A 23,124-nucleotide genomic window follows, 5' to 3' on the forward strand; every position below is an offset into this window, starting at 1 on the left:
CTCCCTTACCATGGAGACCTTCCCTGTTTTAAGTTTCCCAAAAGGATCCTGCTGTTACTCTCAGAGCACCATTTGATCCTCTGTAATTCTGAAATCTCACTTACACACACACACAGATGGTCCATGGCCATCTGGATTCTTCCCAGGGTGGGTAGGGATTTATAGAAGTCTTTCTTGAATGCCTGTGCTGGCAGAACTGGTAAGAGATTGAGGAGGAAGATGGACACAGAAACTCAGTAAGGTGAGTTCAAGAGGTTTGACTGTGGTCCAGGAAGCTCAGAATGTTGGCAGCCCTGTTCTCTTCGTTTTTCTTCATGCGTTCCTTTCCCACCTTGTAAATTGCATCTCTCCTGGGACGTACATTATGTCAGCAGAACATTCTGACATAAATTCTCCTTTACTTTAAGTTCATGGGCAGAGTTGAGGAAGGCTGTCATTAGGAACGCTAACAGTGAAAGCTGAATTGGGGGCGGGTGCCGAGGGGCGAGAGGATGACAATCAGGAACTGAAGTGGAAGCATTGTTCTCGAGCTGTGAAAGGTGCTTTTAAGTATATTAGTGATATTCCTGTGAAAGCTACCTTATCAACTCATTCAAAATAAAACAGCCATTATGTGGAAATTGTGACACAGAAGGCAAGAACATAATGATCCTTTTGTTACAAACATCTGAGCAAATAAGTCAAGACTCAATCAGGGTTCCCTGAAAGAAATGTTGAGTATTCGAATTAATGGTTCTTTAAAATATTTCGGAATACTTCAAGACTATAAAATGAACTGAAAAAAAAACCACCTACTCTTTGCTCCTATATATTTCTTTTCCTTCTTTCTTATACTAATAAACCTCCCTAGATGTTAAATATCTGTCTCAGTTAACCTTACGTCTAGTTGAAACCAAACCACCAATTATTAAGTAGGGCTGAAATAAATAGACAGTTAATATGATTAATGCATGTGATTTTTTTATTCTTTATGCTGGGCTGTAACTGAAAATGCTCTCTCCCAAGTTATTTTTTGCATAAACTCATAACCAGGTGAAAGTTAATATCCCTTTGCTTTCAGATTATTTTAGTATTGATCATAGTTTGCTTATGTTAATAATGTGTTGGGTATAGTAAAAAAAAATATGGATTTAGAAATCAGACCTGGGTTTTAATTCCAGTTCTAATCTATTTTGGTTGTGTATTGGGCAAGCTATTTCACCTTTCTGGGAAATGGGGAGAATATCTACTTTAAGTACTGTGGTGGATGTGGGGATAGGAAAGATAGTTGAATGAAACAGACATTATTACTATATGTATATATGTGACTACATGACCAATAGGATTCTGCAACATGTACACTCAGAAAAATGAGAAATTATATCCCAGCTATGTGTGCTATATCAAAGTGCATAAATGTATTCTACTGTCATGTATAACTAATTAAAACGTAAATTTTTCTTTAAAAAGCAAATCAGAGAGTACATGCTCCAAATACATATTTTGTTTACCACCTGTACCAACTGAATGTTTATCCTAGCTTCTCTTCTCCTCAATCTCTCTCTCCCTCTTAGAGAAGCAAAGGTAAACATAAGTCTATAAATACTTGAATATATAAATGAAGACTAGTGTGGACTCCTGCCTGAGGCATACAGACTTCCCAGATTTGAATCCCATTGCTCATGGCTCCTTTGCATAAAGATGTAAACTCAGGTGATGTGCCTAGTCTCTGATCTCACTAGGGTGGAAACGCAGTAGATAAACTCCAAGTTAGGTGGATGTGGATGTTGGAACAAACACTGAAGGAAGAATTAATTCATTATGTTATCTTCATTCCAAGCAGTGGAAGGGAAGAAACAATTATTAAAAGCATGCTAGTTGTAGGTACTAGATCAAACACTTACCCTGCATTTTCTCACTGATTTTCTAAACGAATTGTACAAGGTGGGTACTATTAGTATTCCTCGTAGTAGGACAAAACAGAAATCTTGTGCATCAGTTCATTTTGTATTACTGTAACAATACACCTGAGTCTGAGTACTTATTTTAAAGACACATTTATTTAGCTCACAGTTTGGGAGGCTCAAAATTCAAATAGCATAACACCAGTTCTGGAAAGGGCCGCCTTGGCTATAGCACCTCATGACACTGGGCACCACAAAGGTAGGGGTGTTTGTGGGAGGGGAGAATCACATTGAAAGATAGGAAGCCAGAGAGCAATTCAGGGATTTTCTCTCTCTTATAACAACGTGTTTCAACAGAACTAGCTCAGGGATCCATGGAATCACCTTAAATAAAAATAGCAAATTAAAATACCTCTACTTCCCCTCCAGGACAGCGCCCCCAAATTCCTAGGACTGAACCTTGTCTCTTCAAGGCCTCACCACATTCCAGCATCACCACACTAGAGACCAAGTTCCAATATAATGATGCTCCAAGTAAATCACACCAAACCATAGCACCCTGTGACTCTTTCTTAAAAATCACATAAAAGCAAACAGTGCTAGGCCTCTGAACTTCAACACATGAAATCATTTCACTCTATTACATTCTATCTTTTTTAGGAGTCCATTCTCAACACCTTGGTACTGATCTAAGAACCCCAAATGGCTGTCTTAGGACACTTTTAATTTGTTTTTATTTGTTCTAATCAGTCATGTATGACAGTAGAATGCATTTTGACACATTGTACATAAATGGAACACAACTTCTCATTCCTCTGGCTGTGCATGGTGCAGTCACACCAGTCTGTAATCATACATGTATAGAGAGTAATAATGTCCATCTTATTCCACTGTCCTTTCCCCGCCACACTTCCCTCTCATTCTATGCACAATCCAAAGTTTCTTCATTCTTCCCTACCCACCCCCTATTGTGGATCAGCATCCACTTATCAGAAAAAAATAAAAATAAAAAAATAAAATAAAAAACATTAGCCTTTGGTTTTTTGGGTTTGGCTTACTTCACTTAACATGATATTCTCCAGCTCCATCAAATTACCTGCAAATGCCATAATTTCATCTTTCTGTAAGGCTGAGTAATAGTCCATTATGCATATGTACCACATTTCCTTTATCCATTCATGTGCTGAAGGGCATCTAGGTTGATTCCATAGTTTAGCTATTGTGAATTGAGCTGCTATAAACATTGATTTGGCTGCGTCACTGTAGTGTGCTGATTTTAAGTCTTTTGGGTATAAACCGAGGAGTGGGATAGCAGGGTCAAATTTTTAATGATCTTAAAGACATTTGAAGATATACATTATAAATACCGCTTAGTTTTATTCCTTTCTCTTTCATTCATATTAATTAAAAGGACTCTAAATTTCAAAATCCTGGTTCTGGTTATGATTACTACAGCCAGAGCAAGCTATTCTGTACCCTAGGACCTTGGTTTCCACAGCTGAAAATGTGGTTGGACAACATGACCACCCAGATCCTTTATGGTTTCTAAATGGTTGTTATTCTATATTGCCAAATAAAAATTATTTCTATCTTCTGTCTTGGCGTGGTTTTGAAACCTTTTAGGTATGCTTAAGACATTCTTCAGAACCTTTGACAAATTGATTTGTGTGAATAACTAATAAGTATTGGTACACACACACACACACACACACACACACACGTAATTTGATAAATGCCCAGAATCAAATACGAGCACAGCAGACTATAAATGAATGTATGGGAGAAATGGAAACTGTTTTATTAACTCAATCAGAACCCATCTACCCAAAGAGGTAGAGAAATATTACAGTGGTTGAAAGTCTGAATAGGATGGCAAAAATCAAGTATGGCATCAGGTAATTCACAGGAAGGGGAAAGGGTGTGTATTCAAGGGGTTTAAGCAGCTCAACTCACAAGAGCTAAACAATGGAACCAACCTTCAACCAACCTTCAACAGATGAATGGATAAAGAAAATGTAGTATATATACATAATGGAATATTACTTAAAGAAGAATGAAATTGGGCTGGGGATATAGCTCAGTTGGTAGAGTGCTTGCTTCACATACACAAGGCCCTGGATTCAATTCCCAGCACCACCAAAAGAAAAAGGAGAAGAAGAAGAAGGAGGAGGAGGAATAGGAGGAAATTATGTCTTTTGCAGGTAAATGGATGGAAGTAGAAAATATCATGCTAAGTGAAATAAGCCAATCCCCAAAAACTAAAGATGGAATGTTTTCTCTGATAAGTGGGTGCTGATCCATAGTGGGGGTGGGGTATGGAAGAATGAAGGAAATTTGCAGAAGGGAGGAAGGGGGGAATGCTGTGGGGATGGGAAGGACAGTGGAATGAGACAGACATTATTACCCTATATACATGTATGAATACATTACTAATGTGACTCTGCACCATGTACAGCCAGAGGAATGAGAAGTTGTGCTCCATTTATATATAATGTATCAAAATGTATTATATTATCATGTATAACTAATTATAAAAAATTAAAAAATAAATTTTAAAAAGTCTACTTAATTTCCATTCTTATACTCAAAACCTTGTAGGCTACTACATTAAGTTTGGGATAGAGTGAAATCCTATGTGAGCTAATCTTCATTAAAAAATTATCACATTCCTGGATTTATAGTGTCCACTTGGCACAACTCTTTGATTTAGAGTTCACAGTATGTCTCATAAAGGGGGGTAATTAAGTATCTGCAATATTGGAATGAGATCACTGGGAAACAGAATGTTAAAGACTTTTCTTTTCCTTTTCTTAACTAGTAAATGGCAAACTTAGAATTTGAAGCTCATTTTTCCTGGATCCAGAGACAAAGCTCTATAGTTTTAAATTTTATTTATTTTATATGTATACTTTTTTCTCATCCAAACTCTATATGTAACCGAACATTAATTTTGATCGTGGTACTAGGGAAAACAAGATTGTCACAGGTTTCTTTCCTGAAATGTTATTGTATCAAATCTCTGATCTCATTCATACATCCTAATTTTTGACCTACATAATCACTTATAATGTCTTAGTGTTTGGTAATTAAAAGGGACAATTGAATACTACTTTGAAAGTGTTTGATACAATTTACCATAGATGGGTATAATGTAGAGAAAATGTTAAAGAGCTGTCTGCCAATCAAAGTCTGATAGGTGATCCTTTGGGCGGGGGCATGAGTATGTTGTTCTGGGACTTTCTAGGGTAGGCTTTTTGTTTGTGGGGTTTTTTGTTGATGTTGTTGTTGTTGTTTTTCTTGGTCTTATGGCTGTGGGTCTTTCTTTCCAATGTTCCTAGGCTTTTTCTGAGCAAAAAAAAAAAAATGGAGAAGGTACCCGTTTAGGCTTTGGAAGCTGCAGGGAAAACTGCAGAACAAAACACAGGGAGGGAAGGGAGGGAAGAACTATCAAAAGAGAATTATGTTCTCCAGGGATTAATGTCTTTTTTTGTTTTTCAAAAAAAATGTTTTAGCTGTAGATGGACATATACCTTTATTGTATTTATTTATGTGGTGCTGAGGATTGAATCCAGCCCCACACATGCAAGGCAATCGCTCCACCACTGAGCCACAACCCCAGCCCCCCCGGCGATTACTTTCAAAATAAAATAGAAAATGTGGATTTGAGGCTATGGCAGCTGGTTTTAGTGGTAACAGGGAAAAGGAGGTTACCAAACACTTGATGATTTCTCCTTGTGTTCCCCTCACTGTGCAGACTTATCTTTATTTAGTCAATGCACCGATGTTCGAGGTGTTCTCATTTTAGAAGTGAGGAAAACTGAAGTGCTCAGTGGGATGGTCAGTTTCTCTTTAAAAAAATTAGTTACGATTATTTTACTTGTACATGTTTATGAGATGCAGGATGGTAACTGATAATATGTACAAAGGATAATGATTCCCGCAAGATGGCTAGCATTTCCACTGCAAACATTTTTTAAAGACCTTTATTCACTTGTGATAACTGAACATATTTATGAAATGTGAGTCACTTCCTCGAGGTGAAGTGAAAGGGTGAGTTTGGGCACGTCTGTTTTGATGATCTTTGAATGTTAACTTTATAGTGATGCCCTTTTCTTTTTCTTCTTTCTGCTCTCTTCCTCCCTATTGTTGAAAGACTCTGACTAATTTGTCATGAACATTTTAATGACGGATTTTTCTTAAAGTTCTAGTGATATTTAATTACGAAAACAGCGTAACATTTCAATGAGTGTCTGTTTGACTTTTTTATCTTAGCAAATCACTAACATGCCCTTGCCTCTCTGTCTCTGCCTCCTTCATTCTTTCTTGTCCCATCAGAGAGAAGAAACTCACCTTTGCATGGAGTCTAAGCCACGTGACTGGGGTACCATGTTTCTTTTCAAGTCACAATTGCACCTGCTTGTCAAAGAGTGATTAGAAATATGGATAAAACATAATTTGCCAATCCTGGTCACTTTTTCCCATTACCATTCTCAGTTAGATATGTCTACCCTTCAAGTTTAAATATTACAACATCAGGTGACTTGAAAGGATTCGATCTGGGAATGAGGATGGGTGCTACAAGAGAGCACAAACATTGAAATTATGATTATTATTATTCCCTCCCTAAAATACTAATCCATGGTAGTTTGCTTAGTGCCACGCACATTAAGGGTTAGGAATACTTCCTGAACAAAATGACATGCTTGCTTCCCAGTTATTGAAAGCCTGGGAATGGGTGGCTTTGCTGCTACTCTGCCTGTTTCCTAGATTCTCAGTGGCAGCAAGCATTCTTGATCTGTCACTGACTTAAAATAGCAACCAGAAGGTCTGGCCATTTCCTCATAGTTAAAAGTAATTCATTGACAACATAAGGTAGTGAAGTCACTAAATATAGGAGAAAAGTAGAAAACGGTGAGTGTAAAACAAAATCCCTACTATTGCTGAATGCTCTTATTTTTTAAAGGATGACAACAGGTGAACTAATTTCCTAAATATTTTAACTTAACTGAGTTCACAGTAAAATTTTAAGTACTTTCCAAAAGACTAAACAAATACCAAAGCCATTCTGATAACATTGCTCTAGTTCTTAAAAGCTGACTACAGAGATCTCATTTCCTTCTCACACTTTACATTGAGGCCATAATATGATTGACAATCTTAGGTACAGAACCAGAGCAGGAGAGACTGAAAAACCTTGTGAAGAAACTGGGCTTTGGGGCATCAGGTTTGTATTTCTCATTTTGAAAGTGGGCACTCTGTTCTGGTAGAAAATTCCTGAATTTAGTAATGACAGACCAGGTCTTAAATCTACTAGCTGTGTATCCTTGAGAAAAACTTGTCTTCCTCTCTAATGTTCTGTTTTCTCATCTCTAAAACTAGAGCTTTGTGGACCTTTTTATTATGCAGATCAATTAAAAAAAAGTGAAAAACTTCCTAAACTACAAAACAGAGAACCAGGTAAGTAATATTGTCATTGATTCAAGTGAAGAAAGGAAGAAAATCAGCATAAAGAAAATTTGGCCATTCCATTGTCCTTTTTGAGATATGGGTATTTTTTTTTTTACTTTATTCATTCCATATGTGAATAGCATTTTAAAAGATTCATAATTATAGGGAGGGAAATGAAACTCTTTCCTTTAGTGAACATATTTAGATTCTGCTTTACACCACAAAGAGCCGGACGTCTATTTTCCATCTTCCTCTTTACCAGTGCAGTCAAACCTCCTTGCGTTTGAGACAGACCTGGAAAAGTGCAGTAGTTACCCTCTGTGTGACCTTATGGCTGTCATTCTTTTCCACTTGGAATGTGTTCACCTTTGAGATATTAAGAAATAGAAATCTCTGTTGAGATGGAGGTGATGTCAAACAGTGACTCATCAACAACCCCTCAAAAATCCTGTTGTTCAAAACACTTTTTCTGTTACCAGTGAAAAGACAATTATGCTGTGACCCATGATTCATCAATTTTTAGATTGTCATTAATATATAAGTTTGAGAATGAAGCTGACAAGAAAAGAAAACCAAATCATTCATGTGGAGCTTGAAAAGGTTGCATAATTTGATCTCCTCTGCAGTTTGCAAAATATGAAGCCAAATGATCACTTTAAATCTGTGCAATGTACAATGTTTTTGTCAAACTTTTTTTTTTTTTTGAGAGGTGTTTGACTCTAAATTTTTGGTTTCGCTCTTCTGTATCTGAGACTCGTGACTGAATTTGCCATTTCATATAAATTCATGTCAGTTCTTACAAGGAAATTTTCATTTATAGGTGCTAATGATAACTTATATTAACTTTTAATAAAAATACTAGAAGATTTTGGTTGGTTGGTTGGTTTTGAGAAAGGGTATCTCTGTGTTGCCCAGAGTGATCTCAAACTTGTGGGCTCAAGCCAAGCTCCTGCATTGGCTTACTGAGGAGCTGGGACAGCAGGTGCACATCACCATGGCCAGCATATTATAGTAGTTTCATATACTTCATGTCATTCCAATGATGGCTGCACCCCAAAACTAACTTTTCAGTTTCTAACTCAGTAAATGAAGAACATACACCCATGATCTTCCAAGTTTGTGTTTTCTCAACCCTTAAAATAATTTTGAAAAATGATGGTGGATTTGTATACTTGCTGTTTAATGAAACTTTTAAATTTCAATGTATCATAAATACTGACATTTTAAAATAAAACTCATTTCACTCTTTCATTTAAATTTGACAGTATCTGAATTCTTGAATAGCTAAAGTTTTATCTATTTAAAAAATCTCCAGACTCTTTATAGTCAAATATTTTATATCCCTCCTTAATCTTTTCAAACTCATATTTATATTCCATGTAACTCTGGAAAGATGAGACACAGGCAGACACATTAAGTGACTTACCAGAGGTCACACGGCAGATTCATGGAGCTCTGGGTGTGAATCCAGACTTCTGTCTCACAGTCCATTGGTTCTTTACATTGTTATGAACAATTTGTGATTTGCATTCTGAGTTTAAATTGAAACTTAAAATATGAAACACCATCTCTTAATAATCAAAACCTTGCACGACACTGCTTCTCTCATCTGTGAACTCATACATCTTAATACTGTCACTAGAAGAGCATGACCCAAGAGAACCCAGTTGGTTCCATACCCAGAGGAGACATCAATGTATCTTTAGAAAGGAAAAGAGAATATATTCTTCAATCTTTATATTTAACAAAATGTGATAAAACTTCTGTCTATTACTTTGTAATATTTCTGATGAAGAATAGAAGAAACCTTTCAGTGACCCCTAATAAAAAGGAAAATTATGAAATGATCTTTTTTTTTTTTTGGAAGCCTTCACTGTCAATCACTTTGATGTTTATAAAAGGGAAACTGCTCTGAGAAGGAGAATCATCATGAAGGTCATGTCCATGAAGCCTGAACTTGGATGGATCCTTTGTTTAGGGTTCTTTCCTCCTCAGATAATATGGAATCTCAAGTTTTGCTCCTACATTTTAAAAACTCTAAAGGTTTTTTGCTGGGTACAGTGGCACCCACATGTAATCCCACTTGGAAGTCTGAGGCAGGAGAATTGCAAGTTTGAGACTAGCCTCTGCAACAGTGTTTGAAAGTAAAAAACAAACAAACAAACAAAAAACCCAAACAACAACAACAACAAAAAAAAAACCCTAGTGGTAGAGCACCCTTGGTTCAATCCTAAGTACTGCTAAAAAAATACATAGATTTTAACCTCAGCTAGGAAATCTCTAAGGGGTTGCTTAATGTGATCCTGAATAGAAAACCAAGTTTTGTTGAAAACATTTTCCTAAATGATTTCTGCTTCTTGAATTTATGCCTTAAAAAAATCAACATATTTATGTGGAATCTGGAGAAAAGTTAAAAAAAAAAAAAAACTACAAAAAAAAATCTTCCCTGAACTTTCACTAAAAATGTCCATCCACCAATAATATCCATTCGCATCAATGCCCATTAATCACTGAGTTGAGGCTGAAGAACACAGGACAGGCGACCCCTGTTGTACATTCAACTATGTGTCTTACATGGCAGCCTGGGAAGACCCTTTTCCTTGGCTTTCCAGATAGGAAAGGGGTATATATATCCCCCAAAGATAAACTTAAAATAACTTTTTTTACTCTAAACTTTTTAAATTTGGATTCATCAGGGCTAAGTGCTGTAGAAAGGCATATGTATCCAAAAAATGTACATACTTTGGAAGGATATTCTAACAGAACAATGGATATTAACAAATAACATCAATCCAAATGTGCCCACTATTAGGGCTAGACAAGGTTTTAGGAAAGAAAAAAGATTAGGAGAACAAGAACAAGGTATAGCAGTACCAATTCAAATATATCAAGGAATACATAAACATGGATTGGGTTTTCAGAAGGGGTCACTGAGACAATAAAAATTACTTGGAAATCAGAAAGACCAGTATGGGTGCCTCAGTGGCCCCTGACTAAAGAAAAGATACAAGCAGACCATGACCTGGTCAAACAACAATTAGCAGAGGGACATATACAACCTTCCATATCTTCCCATAATACTCCCATTTTTGTCATTAAAAAGAAATCTGGTAAATGGATATTATTGCAAGATTTAAGAGCCAACAATGAGATGGTTATTATGGGACCTGCTCAATCGGGGATTCCCCAATTGTCTGCTTTGCCAAAAACCTGATATGTTTTAACTATAGATATTAAAGATTGTTTTTTTTTTTAAATTCCAATTCATCCTGAGGATAGTCCACGTTTTGCATTTACTATCCCTGCACTGAATCATGAAGGTCCCGATCAGAGATATGAATGGAAAGTACTCCCTCAAGGGATGGCTAACAGCCCAACTATGTGTCAAATTTATGTTAACAAAGCAATTCAGCCACATAGAAATCAAAATCCTGAACTACAAATATTTCACTATATGGATGATGTATTATTAGCACACAAAGCTAAAAACACATTGCTAGAATGTTATGCCACACTTACAAACTTATTAAAAAATTATAATCTAGAGATAGCAATAGATAAAGTACAAATAAATTATTTAGGAGTTCTATTATCCTCAACAATGGTCCGTCCACCAAAAATTCAAATACGAGTAGATCAACTCAAATCACTTAACAACTTTAAAAATTATTAGGAGACATAAATTGGATAAGGCCTTATCTAGGCATACCAACAGGAGAGTTGGGACCTTTATTTGATATCCTAAAAGGTCCATCAGATACAAATTCACCCCGCATGTTAATGCCTGAAGCAAGAAAGGCATTAAAAATCAGTGAAACATATATGGAAAATATGCATTTGGATAGAATTGATATAAGTTTGCCTTTATTATTTATTGTAATACCAACAAAAAATATTCCTACAGGAGTATTTTGGCAAGAAGGTCCATTATTATGGATACATTTATCTTATTCTCCTAACACTATTCTTACTAGGTATCCTGAGGCTGTAGGACAATTGATACTCAAAGGAATAAAAGCAGCAAAGGGAGTGTTTGGAATTTCTCCCAATAAAATTATTACTCCATATACTATGGATCAAATTGATGAGTTAGCTAATGAGTTAAATACTTGGGCAATAATCATGTGTAAATCTAATGTTTCATTTGATAATCACTTACCATCTAATCCTTCGCTGTCTTTTTGGTCTTCGCATCTTGTAGTTTTTCCAAAATTGACAAGAAAAACACCTATCACGAATGCTCCAAGTATATTCACTGATGGGTCAAATAATGGTACAACAGCAGTAGTTACCCCTGATCAAACTTTTATATTTTTAGTAACCAAACAATCAGCTCAAAAGGTAGAGCTTAATGCAGTATTACAATCTTTTGTGATGTTTAAAGATTCTGTATTTAATTTATTCTCTGATAGTCAGAATATAGTTAATGCTATAGTATCCCTTGAAGATGCTGGTAGGATTTCCCCTTCCTCTACTGTTTTCTCTTTGCTTTCCACTATACAAAGTCTAATCTGGGACAGAAAAGATCCATTCTTTATAGGACATATCAGGGTACATACAGAATTGACTGGAGCCCTTAGTTTGGGCAATGATTTGGCAGATAAAACTACACATGACATACAGATTTTCTCTACACTAGAAGAAGCTACAAATTTTCATAAAAGGTTCCATGTCAATGCTAATACTTTACAAAAGTGTTTTAAAATAACTAAGGAACAAGCTAGACAAATAATAAAACAATGTCAAAATTGTGTGACATTTTTACCACAAGTTCATCTTGGAGTCAATCCTAGAGGACTGATACCTAACCATATTTGGCAGATGGACATCACACACTTGCCAGAATTCGGAAAATTAAAATATTTGCATGTTACAGTTGATACTTCTTCCGGATTTTTGATGGGCACCCTTCATGCTGGAGAAAAAAACTAAAGATATTATAGCTCATTGCTTACAAAATTTTGCCACTGTGGGCATTCCAAAACAGTTAAAAACAGATAATGCCCCTGGCTATACCTCTACTTCTTTTAAACAATTTTGCTCATCATTTGGCATTACTCACATAACAGGAATTCCATACTATCCACAGAGACAAGGCATAGTTGAAAGAGCTCATCAAACTATTAAAGTGTACTTATTAAAGCAAAAAGAGGGAATTGTAAAGGGGTATATATCCCCCAAAGATAAACTTAAAATAACCCTTTTTACTCTAAACTTTTAAAATTTGGATTCATCAGGGCTTAGTGCTGCGGAAAGGCATATGCATCCAAAAAATGTAAATAAGCCCAAGGTACTTTGGAAGGATATTCTAACAGGACAATGGAAACGTCCTGACCCAGTGATTGTCTGGAGTCGGGGTTCTGTTTGTGTGTTTCCAGAGAGAACAGCAGCCGATTTGGATTCCAGAGAGACTAACCAAAGCGATTTATATAGACCAAAAAGAGGATGATTTGACTCAAATCCATAACAGCTGATATCCAGAGCTCCAGCTTGGCTATTCTTACATCTGCGACAGTGATTCTCCCACACCTGGAGGCTAATAAATAATGAACACCATTAAGGCCTATTTCAAAAAAAAAAACCTTGAGGCTTGCTTGTGGGAATACCTTCAGATCCATATGCAAGTTACAGGAAAAAGGATGGGATATCCAAATAAGAGTCAAACCCAGGTGGTAACCAGGATGCTTTTTTCAATATCTATTTTATTATTGCCTTTTCCCACATCATGAAGTTCTATTTTATTTTTTGAGCTCATACAGACCTAAATTAATGTTTTTCTTATCAGTTCTATTTTTTGACTGTGGAGTTTTAAACATTGCAATTGAGATTTCACCTGTGAAAAGCTACAAGGCCTTTATTATTATGTTATGTGTTGTATGTTTTGTGTTATGTGTGCACACTTCTGTTTTGTTTTGTATGTCTGTATGTGAGTATGTCCATATATCATATATGAGGAGCGCTCATGAAAAAATGGATCCAAATTTTTTTTATTCACGTGATTTAAATGGTTTAATTTAAATTGGGTAAACAGCTGTTGAGGATTGTTTTAATATGTGAACAAATAAGGAGGTCAACAGATCTGTTTGTTTACTTTCACCTTTCCTTTTCATTATATTTAATAATAATTCTGTTCAGGATAATGTAAATTGTTTAGAAAATTGCTTTCTTTTAGTGCCTGCTGGAATGTTACATATTTTTTTTTTTAGCCATCATTGCCAGAATTCCTATCTTCATCCCAGTGCTGGTGAAGACAAAGATAAAACCAAACTATAGCTATCACAGTAAACTGTATAAACTGATGCATCAATGAATAATAACTCAACAAGTGATGCTCAATCAAGGAGTCGATTTACTTTGGGAGGAAATGGACATAGTGATGGATTCCTCTGCTTTGAACTGCTTGCAGAACTTGCCTGGACTATGTATCACTTGTATGCATTGTGAACTATCTGTTGGTGCAGCGAATTGTGGTAGTGCTGGCGTATCTTTGCAGATGGTGTCATCGGTGTACAATTTTTCCAAAAAGAGCCGTCATTTGGCTTGGTGTTGTGGCATTTTGCATCCTCCTTCCTTCTGCTTATGATGGTCTAAAATTTGGGGGCCAACAGAGGTGAGGCAAAGAACCTCACCACCCCCCACTGACACCAAGGCCAAATTTGGGGGCCAACAGAGGTGAGGCAAAGAACCTTACTCCCCCAGTGGTTCAAAGGCCTATCCACACATATGGCTGTATGCTGGACCGGTAGTCAATGATGGGTAAGATCCAATTGCAATAGTACAAACCTAAGACAGGAGGCTGACGCCTTGATGTCAGCTCATCCGATGATGGGTAAGGACCATATGTAGTATTGGACAAACTAAGACTGGCATGGTCCCTAAGCCACATTGCTTGTTGTTTAATCAAACAGAAGGGGGGAGATGTTGAGGGCCACAGCCGAGTCGGGATGACACATGGCATTTTTGCCAGAAGTAGTGGTTGAGAGGTGACGCCAGCGAGCCATTAAGATGATGACTTTTGAATTCTCGCGGAGTTCCCATTGAGTTCAGGTTGAGTTCTCGTGGGGATTCCTGAAGAGTTCGAGTTGGTTGGAAAAGTTCCGGTGGTGGGAGTTCCGGTTGGTGTGTGGTGTGTTGCTGGAGGAGCCGCGTGGGTGGCGTTTGGGAGAGTTCCTGGGGAGTGTGCTGGTGGAGTTTGGAAATAAAGTTTGTTCCTGCTTGAGTGGCTCGTGATTTGTGCCCAGCCAGACTGCAGCACCAGATCTCCTTGGTTTGATATATTTCCTTTTTTCATCCACATTCACATCTCCTTTCCTGTCTCTTAGGTTATTACCTCTCTTCTTTATCATCCTTTCCCACTTTATTCCTTTTCCTTTTTCTTTTTGTTTTCCCTTATATGCAACCCTGCTAAAGGTGCCAAACAACTACCCGTTAAGTCTGGTTAGGGGCTGATGAAGTCTCACTGTGCCTTGAGAGTAAAGGAGATTCAATAGAATGCTAAGCCTTGCTCTGGAAGAAGTGGCAACCTAGCTTTCAGCTTTCTCTGTCACCCACGCCACCCATTCCACAATTGAAGAGTTAGAGGCATTTGTGAAGATGCATGGAAATTTAGTATTTACTGTGTACCTAATAATGTGCCACTGATTTCATATACATAATCATATTCAATCTAATTTACATAATTCTTAACATCATACATGAAGAAACAGAAGCTTCAAGTATTGTTCAAGAGATTCCCAATGGAGCAGGAAGATTGTCCAGGTCTACCTGGCTCCAAGGCTCTGCAAACTCTTTCCTTTATCTTTTTACTACCTGGGTCTATGTTCATCCCTAATACATTTCTGATGAAATTATATGACCTATCCCAATTGATCATAAAGAGAATATTCGTAGAACATGGCTCAAGCCAGGCCTTCCCACATTGGTATTATGGTACATCTCTAGTCCTCTATTGAGTAGATTCTACTGGGTCATTACATTGTTTGGTTTCAGAATAAACTGCTTTCACTAAAAATCTGAAAGCTCAAACTTTGCCTTTCTTTGTGAAGCAGTGCTATCTATTCAGAACAAACTGTTTAGGGGAGTTAAAATGAGTTTTCATTGAAGTAGAATTTTTTTTAAAAAAAATTTGCTGTTATGCTACTATGCTAAACTGAAACATGTTTAATCTTATAGATTAAGACTTACACACCCATGAAGTGCAATGACACAGAAATGACAACCAGTCAGAGCTGGGAGGCTTCTCTTCGATGCTTTGGAAGGGTTAAAACTACCTTTCGTTTCTGCCACAAAGACACATGTGTCTTTCACTGTGATACAAAAGCCATTATATTCAGATTGTACTTACATTTATTCATTCTATCCTGGCAACAAACATCTAGAAGAGAGCTATAGGAAAATGTTTAAATGATTGATAAGGCATTTCCTATCCAGAGCACAAATCACATTATCTCCAAAGGTATTCAAATCCCTTTTCCACTTCAAACATAGAGAATAAATTAATGTAGGAAATATTCTTTGGTTTACACATTTGCTTTGAAGATTAAAGATGTGACCTGGCTTCCTTGTAAGTTAAAGTCGTTAAAATTCTGTTCTTTTGTGGATCACAACAATGTGAGTCTGTAGGAGGGGGACAAAGCACCCAGGGAATCTTCATCTGGAATATTTTTTAAATGATACTTTTATTAGTGTGTCAGAACATCATTGTTCTGTCATATGGGAAGTAGGATCTGGATTCAGGATCCTGTCTTTGTACTTGCTTTTGGGAATTGAGCAAGCATGTTAGAACATCATTGTTCTATCATATGAGAAGTAGGATCTCGATTCAGGATACTGTTTTGTACTTACTTTTTGGAATTGAGCAAAATTTCCAGCCTCATCTACATGATAGGATGGTAATGACACCTGACTGATAGAATTGTTGCAAGTTTCAAAAATGGTTATGCATGCAAAATCCTCATCATTATACTCTATATGTAATGTAATAAGGACTCCACAAATGGTTATGTTGGATTGCATTACTATTATGACACATAAGAAAGTTGGTTAGGGTAAGAAAGACTTGGAAATAGTTTTTAAATGTCCTAAATAAGTCCAATAGTCAAATAAGTTTACAAAATATAAAATGCCCTCTAAAGCACTACATTAAAAAAATTCCCCCAGGCTGTGTTAACCCAGAATTTTCAATGCTTTGTAACCAGGAAAAAGTTCTCTCACCGGTCCTCCCATAAACTATACCACAAGAATGTCACAGAAATTTGAAGGTCTGGTTCTTCAAAACGAACCTCAGAGCTGTGAGCACACTCAAATATAAGTGTTTTCTTGGTGGTCATTTAAACTTGAGACATTGGCAGTTTTTTGTTGATGACCCAGATTTGTAAAGAAGATATTCTTAGGATAAAATAATTCATGCTTATTAATGAGGTTTCAGAAAATTGGGAGATATAAAATATAACAACTAATTATACTCAGGTTCATCTCCTAAAGAAAACCATTGTCAACATGAAATGGATTACTTTCTAGATTTTTTCTACTACTTAATTTTTTGTTACTTTATTTTACTTATACTAATTCTGCATAGAAAATCTTTTATGTAGCCTTTTCTTTCAGAGTTAACATACATTATTATAAATTCTATAAGTATCATTTATTAAAGACTATATTGTTTTCAATTAAGTGACCGTGCCATAATTTTACTAACCCTTAATTGATGATAATGCCTTTAGGCTTTTACCAGGTTATGGCTATTCTAAATTAATCTTATAGTTCTCTGAAGTTTTAAAATTCTAAACTTTTCTTCCTCATATTTTTCAATTTTCTCATTTACAATAAATTCTTAGAAGTAGGGACCAAAGCTTAATTTACTAACTGATTTTGCTATTGTTGTTGTTCAGCAGATACTTATTCACTTATTTGTCTGAGTATGAATGGAGGATGAGGTGCTATGATTAGAATCTCATGGTTTGAGCTACAGATCAGGCTTTTTAGAATCTGATAAACCCAGGCACATATGCATACACATTATCAGAATTTCCTGTAGCACTGTGTTATAGGCTATAATTATTAAAATTCTAGTGACAATTTTAGCAATATAGAGAAAAATGGATGCACATAGAGATATACACATACATATACATGGACACACAGATAGGAGTTTATGTGTGAGAGGAAGGTAGCACAATATTGGATCTATGGATCTCTCACACTCTCCTTCTTTCATCCTATATCCTGTTTTCAGTAGTGCCATGTTTTGGACAAGTGTTCCCCATGGTCCAGGGCTAAAGTCTTGGTCCCCAAGGTGGCACTAATGGGAGGTGACTGAACCTCAGAGCTGTGAGACCTCATTGGAGGATTTAGGTCATTGGAGGCATGTCTTTGAGGAGATCATGGGACTCTGGTCTTTCCTTTTTCCTCTTTCTTTGTTACCCTGTCATGAGCTGAGCAGTTTGGGTCTGTTATGCACTCTTACTGCTATTGTTTGGATATAGAGGTGTCCCTCAAAAGCTCCCGTGTTAATGCAGGACTGTTCAGAGGTGAGATGATACATGATGAGAGCTGTCAACCATCAGTCCATCCTTGTTTGAATGGACCATGTGGTAACTGTAGGTAGGTTGCAGTGTGGTTGGGGGAGATGGGTCACTCTCTGGAAGGGTTCATCTTCTTGGTGGCTTTCCTCCCTTGCTTCCCAGTCACCATGAAGCAAACTGGTTTCCTTTGCTATCCCTGCACCCTTTGGCCATGATTCTCTCCCTCATCATAGACCTAGAGCAAGGAAGTCAGCTGACCAGAGACGGAACCTTTGAAACTGAGTCAAAATAAACTTCCTACTCTCAGTTGTTCTTGTTGAGTATTTTGGACACAGTGAAGAAAAGCTGACTGGCACACACACACCTACCATGATATACTGCCACAGGCCCAACACAATGAGGTCAATAGATGAGGTTCTGAAACCTCCAAAACTGTCAACCAAAATTAACCTTCTCTCTTTATTATAAAAAGTGGCTATCTCAGGTATTTTTGTTGTTGTTGTTTGTTTTGTTTGTTTTACTGGAACATAAAGCTGACTAACACAGGTAATTAGTGTGCTCTTTCTATCTATCTAAAATATATGTAAGATTCTGACTATCACCAACAGTTGTCCAGTATACATATCAGTTTTGCAAAAATCTTTCACAAAATAGTCATGAAAAAATTGTCCTTTAGTTGTTAATGCATTTTAGTTGAGTGTGTCAAATCACTTCAGTATGAATTAGCCCCGGAGAAAGGTTCAGCTTGACTTGAGGTTCTCAAATCCTCAGGCCGATTTAATTTAAATAAATAAATAAATAAATAAATAAATAAATAAATAAAACACTTAATAGCTGAGCTGGTGACACATGTCTATAATCCCAGTGGCCTGAGAAACTGAGGCAGGAGGATTGTAAGTTTGAAGCTAGCCTCAGCAGCTTAGGGAGGCCCTAAGCCACTTAATGAGACCCTGTCTCAAAAGTGAAAATAAAGGACTCGGGATGTGGCTCAATGGCTAAGCACCCTTGAGTTCAATTGCTGGTATTTAAAAAAAAAAAAAAAAAGTAAAAAGCACTTAATAAATAGCATTCCAGCAAACTGTTTCTAAATGTTATCTCTTCCAAATTCCCACAGACTGGTCTATTTCTTCTGTTACTTCCATAGCAACTCAACGTGGTTTCTCCTTTCTCTAAACACTCTTCCAACAGAGCTGCCAGATCAACCCTCCTGGAACCTTATTCTGATCACTTCATGTCTTAATTGATAGCCTCTTATGACTTCCCAATAATCCCAGGGGGTGAAAAAAATCTGAACGTGATTTTTTTTGAAGTCTTTACTTCTCTTCAGGCAACTCCAGCTCCAGTCAAATCGAATTCCTCTTCTCTCCATCTACCTCCTTTCACCTGCTCATCTCATTCCTTGATTCAGTCTATCTAACTGGTCTAGAAAACCCTATTACCTCTGCAATAAGGATAATAGCTAGTAGGTATCTCATAATGGCTACTACTTTGTGCCGGGACCTGAATAAATGTCTCCAAATGTTATCTCATTTGCTTTAATCTTTAAAGCCTCAATTTCATATTTGAAACAACTGGGGCTCATTTAGGGATTTGTTCAAATTCACACAGCTTATTTTAAATGTAGAGCTCTGTTGGATTCCAGAGTTCTTGTTCTTTCAACATTTGTACATTTTTATGGTCCAAATATTATTTGTTCTTATATCTGAGTTATCACCAAATTCATGAAGTGTTTTCCATTGTTCCACGGAGAAGTGACCTTTCACTCTTCTGAATTCTTGTAAATATTGCTCTTTATCTCTACTACACTATTGATTATGCTGCCTGTCACTATCTTTAGTTTTATGTCTTCTTTCACTTTTTATTCATTCCATGTTTTATTAAGTTTAGATCTATTTGATAAGGGCTTTGCTAGGTACTTGGCATATAAAATAAAAAACATGACTTGTCTCTCAAAAAGACACAAAATTCAGTTGTGGAAACTCAAAATAAACAGGCATTAGACATTTAAACTAGGACTGTGAGACCAAAGAAGAGAAAACACTGAGACAATAAAGAAAGGTCTGAACTGGATAGAGGGGTTGGATTGTTGGGAGTTGGCCTTGCTAAGTAAAACATCAGCTAGGGCATTCGGATGAAAAGAAATTTGCCAAGCAAAGGATGGATGGGTGGAGGAAGAACATTCTAGAACAAAGAAAATCATAGGCCACAATTCTGAAGCAGAGAAAGACTGTGTTCTAAAACCAAACCAAGGTTATTCAAGGACACACATAGACTGTGCTGCTGCCTATGTGACTAAAGGGATTTGCAGTGGGGTCCTGAGGTCAAAATGCTTTCAGTGAGTCCCTGAGGTAGGAAGAAGCAAGATGTCCATGGGGGTGGAAGAAGACAGGGTCAGATTCCTCAACACTGGATAGTACTAAAGAGTTTGCATCTCCTTATGCAAAAGGAAGTCTCTTGCAGGATTTAAATCAGTGACTGCTGTGTTCCAACTTCCAGAGTGTGTCTATTATTCAAGAAAGCAAACACTGGGACACCCTGAGCTAACATGTTGATACCTATCTACTTTATTGTTAATGTGTTTTAACTCCGTGGTGCCTCACATAATTCTTTATCAGTTGTTTAATGCTTCTATCCTGAGACACATAATGAGTTTGTGTCCTTGTCGTCTGAATCATACATGCTTTGTCATCCGAACCAGGCTATTTTCTTATATAATTACACCAATTCTTACCACAGAGTACACGTAAGACTCTACCTTTTATTTTGTTTTGTTTTCCAGTTGGTACTTTTTTAACTGTCTTCCATCAGGTTGGGGCCTTCCCAAATGTCTGAGTTGAGCTCTTGATATTGCTGCCAGCTAAAAATGACTGTTTTACCGTGAACTACAGACATTTGGTGCAATAACTGCTTTGACAGTTTAGGGATAAAAGAACTGTCAAACTTTTCATTCTAAGGCTACAGTTTACAGATATTTCAGGAGTAAAGTTTGGTGTTCCCTTTGAATCAATTTGTCACAATCTGTGCTAATCCCATGTCCAAAAGGACTTACTTTCCAACAGATTGCACATGATAGTCATTGGCCTTTCTGACAAGACTCAACAAAATTGAGTTTGGAGCAAGTTAGAAGGGGATAAAGAATGCTCAAGACCACCTTTCCCCCATTGGAAATCCACCAGAAAGACGGGACTTGAAGGGAGATAATGTTCATGGTTCTTAAGCTGGTGGTAATCAGTTAACAAGAGTTTGTTAGTTTTAAAAAATAGTTTTTTTTTTATAACTTTATTTATTTATTTATTTATGTGTTTATTTGGTGCTGAGGATCAAACCTACTGCCTCACACGTACTAGGCTAGTGCTCCACCACTGAGCCACAACCCCAGTCCTTCAGGTCTTTTGAGAAAGATTCAGAGACCAAATCTGGGCTAGGAAAAAGATTCCATGGCTAATTAATGATATTTTCTCTACATTCCCAAGGAGGACACGGTAGCTGGGCACATGATTATTATTTCTTCCAATGTCCACTTAAAATAGCCAGGGTCTTGAGTTTTTCTAGTATGGCAGAATTTAAGAAAACAAGAGGGAATATGAACCAAGGTCCTTAAAGAATGACAATAAACACTACCAAAAAAAAAAAAAGGCCTGTGAAACTAGAACTAATATTTAAATTGTGCTATGGATTATAAAAATGGCCTCAGTAAACATTTGGATAATGAGCACAGGCAGATACAGAATTCTTTTAATGGCACTTTCTATCCATTAAATGTCCTGAATTGTTCTTTAAATTTCTCATCATCATTACCTTGCTTCTCTTAGATTTTCACATGGAGCTTCTGTAAATAACTCTGGAAAATTCCATTGCAACTTTCAGATATCTATCTTTTTCCTATTACATTTACTAGAACTTCTAAAAACAGTATAAACAAATGCAAGGGAGACTTACATGCCTTACTTTTTCTTATTTTTAATAAAAATTTCTTTAACATCTTACCATTGAGAATCTGATATTATAATAAGGGGTATTTTTAAAATGAGACTATAAATTAATTTTATAAATAACAATTTTTGCCATTACTTAATATGATTCATATGATTTTTCTCCTTTGATTCATTCATGTAATATATTTCCTAAAATATATTTCCACAAACATATATTTCCATAAGCATACATGACATATTTTCATAATACATATACATATTTACATAAACATACATGACAATGGTATACTATTCATGTTGCCATAATTGATATGTTAATAGTTTAAGGTTTTTGTTTCAATATTTGAAAATGAGAATAGTCAAAGTATTTTTTCTTTAGAGATAATCATCCATTACATTATTGCATCAGTACTATGCTTATCTTATAAAACTTAGTAATGTTACAGTTTATCTTCTGGAACCACCTAAAGTACTCATCAAGAAACTAGGCTCTTATATTTGACCGATATGGGTTAGAAATCCAGTTGTACTAATTACTAACTGTCTCATCTTGGTCATTTGACTTTTATGTATTCCCCATCTGTAAGAAACAAGATCAAAATGGTATCTACCTTATGAGATTGTTTTAAATATGATGGTTTTTATTAAGTGTGTAGATAATCTGTGGCAAGTTAGAAGCACCCCAAATATCTGTGTAAATACATGTTCACACCCACATTCTGAAAAACACAAAAAATAAGAATGTCCAGTATTTCAGGTATTTTAAAGGCATAATAAAATTCACCAGTAAACTAGTGAAAGCTTAATGGTCCTTAAATCCTTAATTCTATTAAACTTTTAAACTTTTGACCTCTTTCTTTCATGTATATTTGTTGTTCAAGGTCTTCTACCTCTTGTCATTTTTGATATTTATTTTATGTTAGCACAGATATCAACTATTTCAGTGAGATTTTAAAAATAGATCAGTGAGTTGTATATAGTCATATGTGTATTTGTGTGTGTGTGTGTATGCTTAATCCCTTCTAAATCAATGTCTGTATCTCATTTCTCGCTCCTATTATTTTTCTTTTTCTTCAACATTATCAGAACTTTGTTTATTAGTGTTTCCCCAAAGTAACTATTAAATATTTCTCCTTTTTTCTTCTTCTGTTGTCCTGGTTAGTTGATTTCTACCTTTATTGATTTCTGTTGCTCTTTTTGGTGTTTCCTTTTTTTTTTCCTACCTCCCCACCCCCCATGACTAATCTCTGTATGCTGAGGATGCATGGTGGGAGGGGAGGGGTTTGAATTGGGAGGGGGTTGGAGAAGAAGTGTGAGTCCTCATCTCTAGCTATC

This window comes from Marmota monax, unplaced genomic scaffold (genome assembly GCF_021218885.2).
Source record: "Marmota monax isolate L192 unplaced genomic scaffold, Marmota_monax_Labrador192_F-V1.1 WCK01_AAM20220418_F8-fsc00021, whole genome shotgun sequence".
Lineage (NCBI taxonomy): Eukaryota > Metazoa > Chordata > Mammalia > Rodentia > Sciuridae > Marmota > Marmota monax.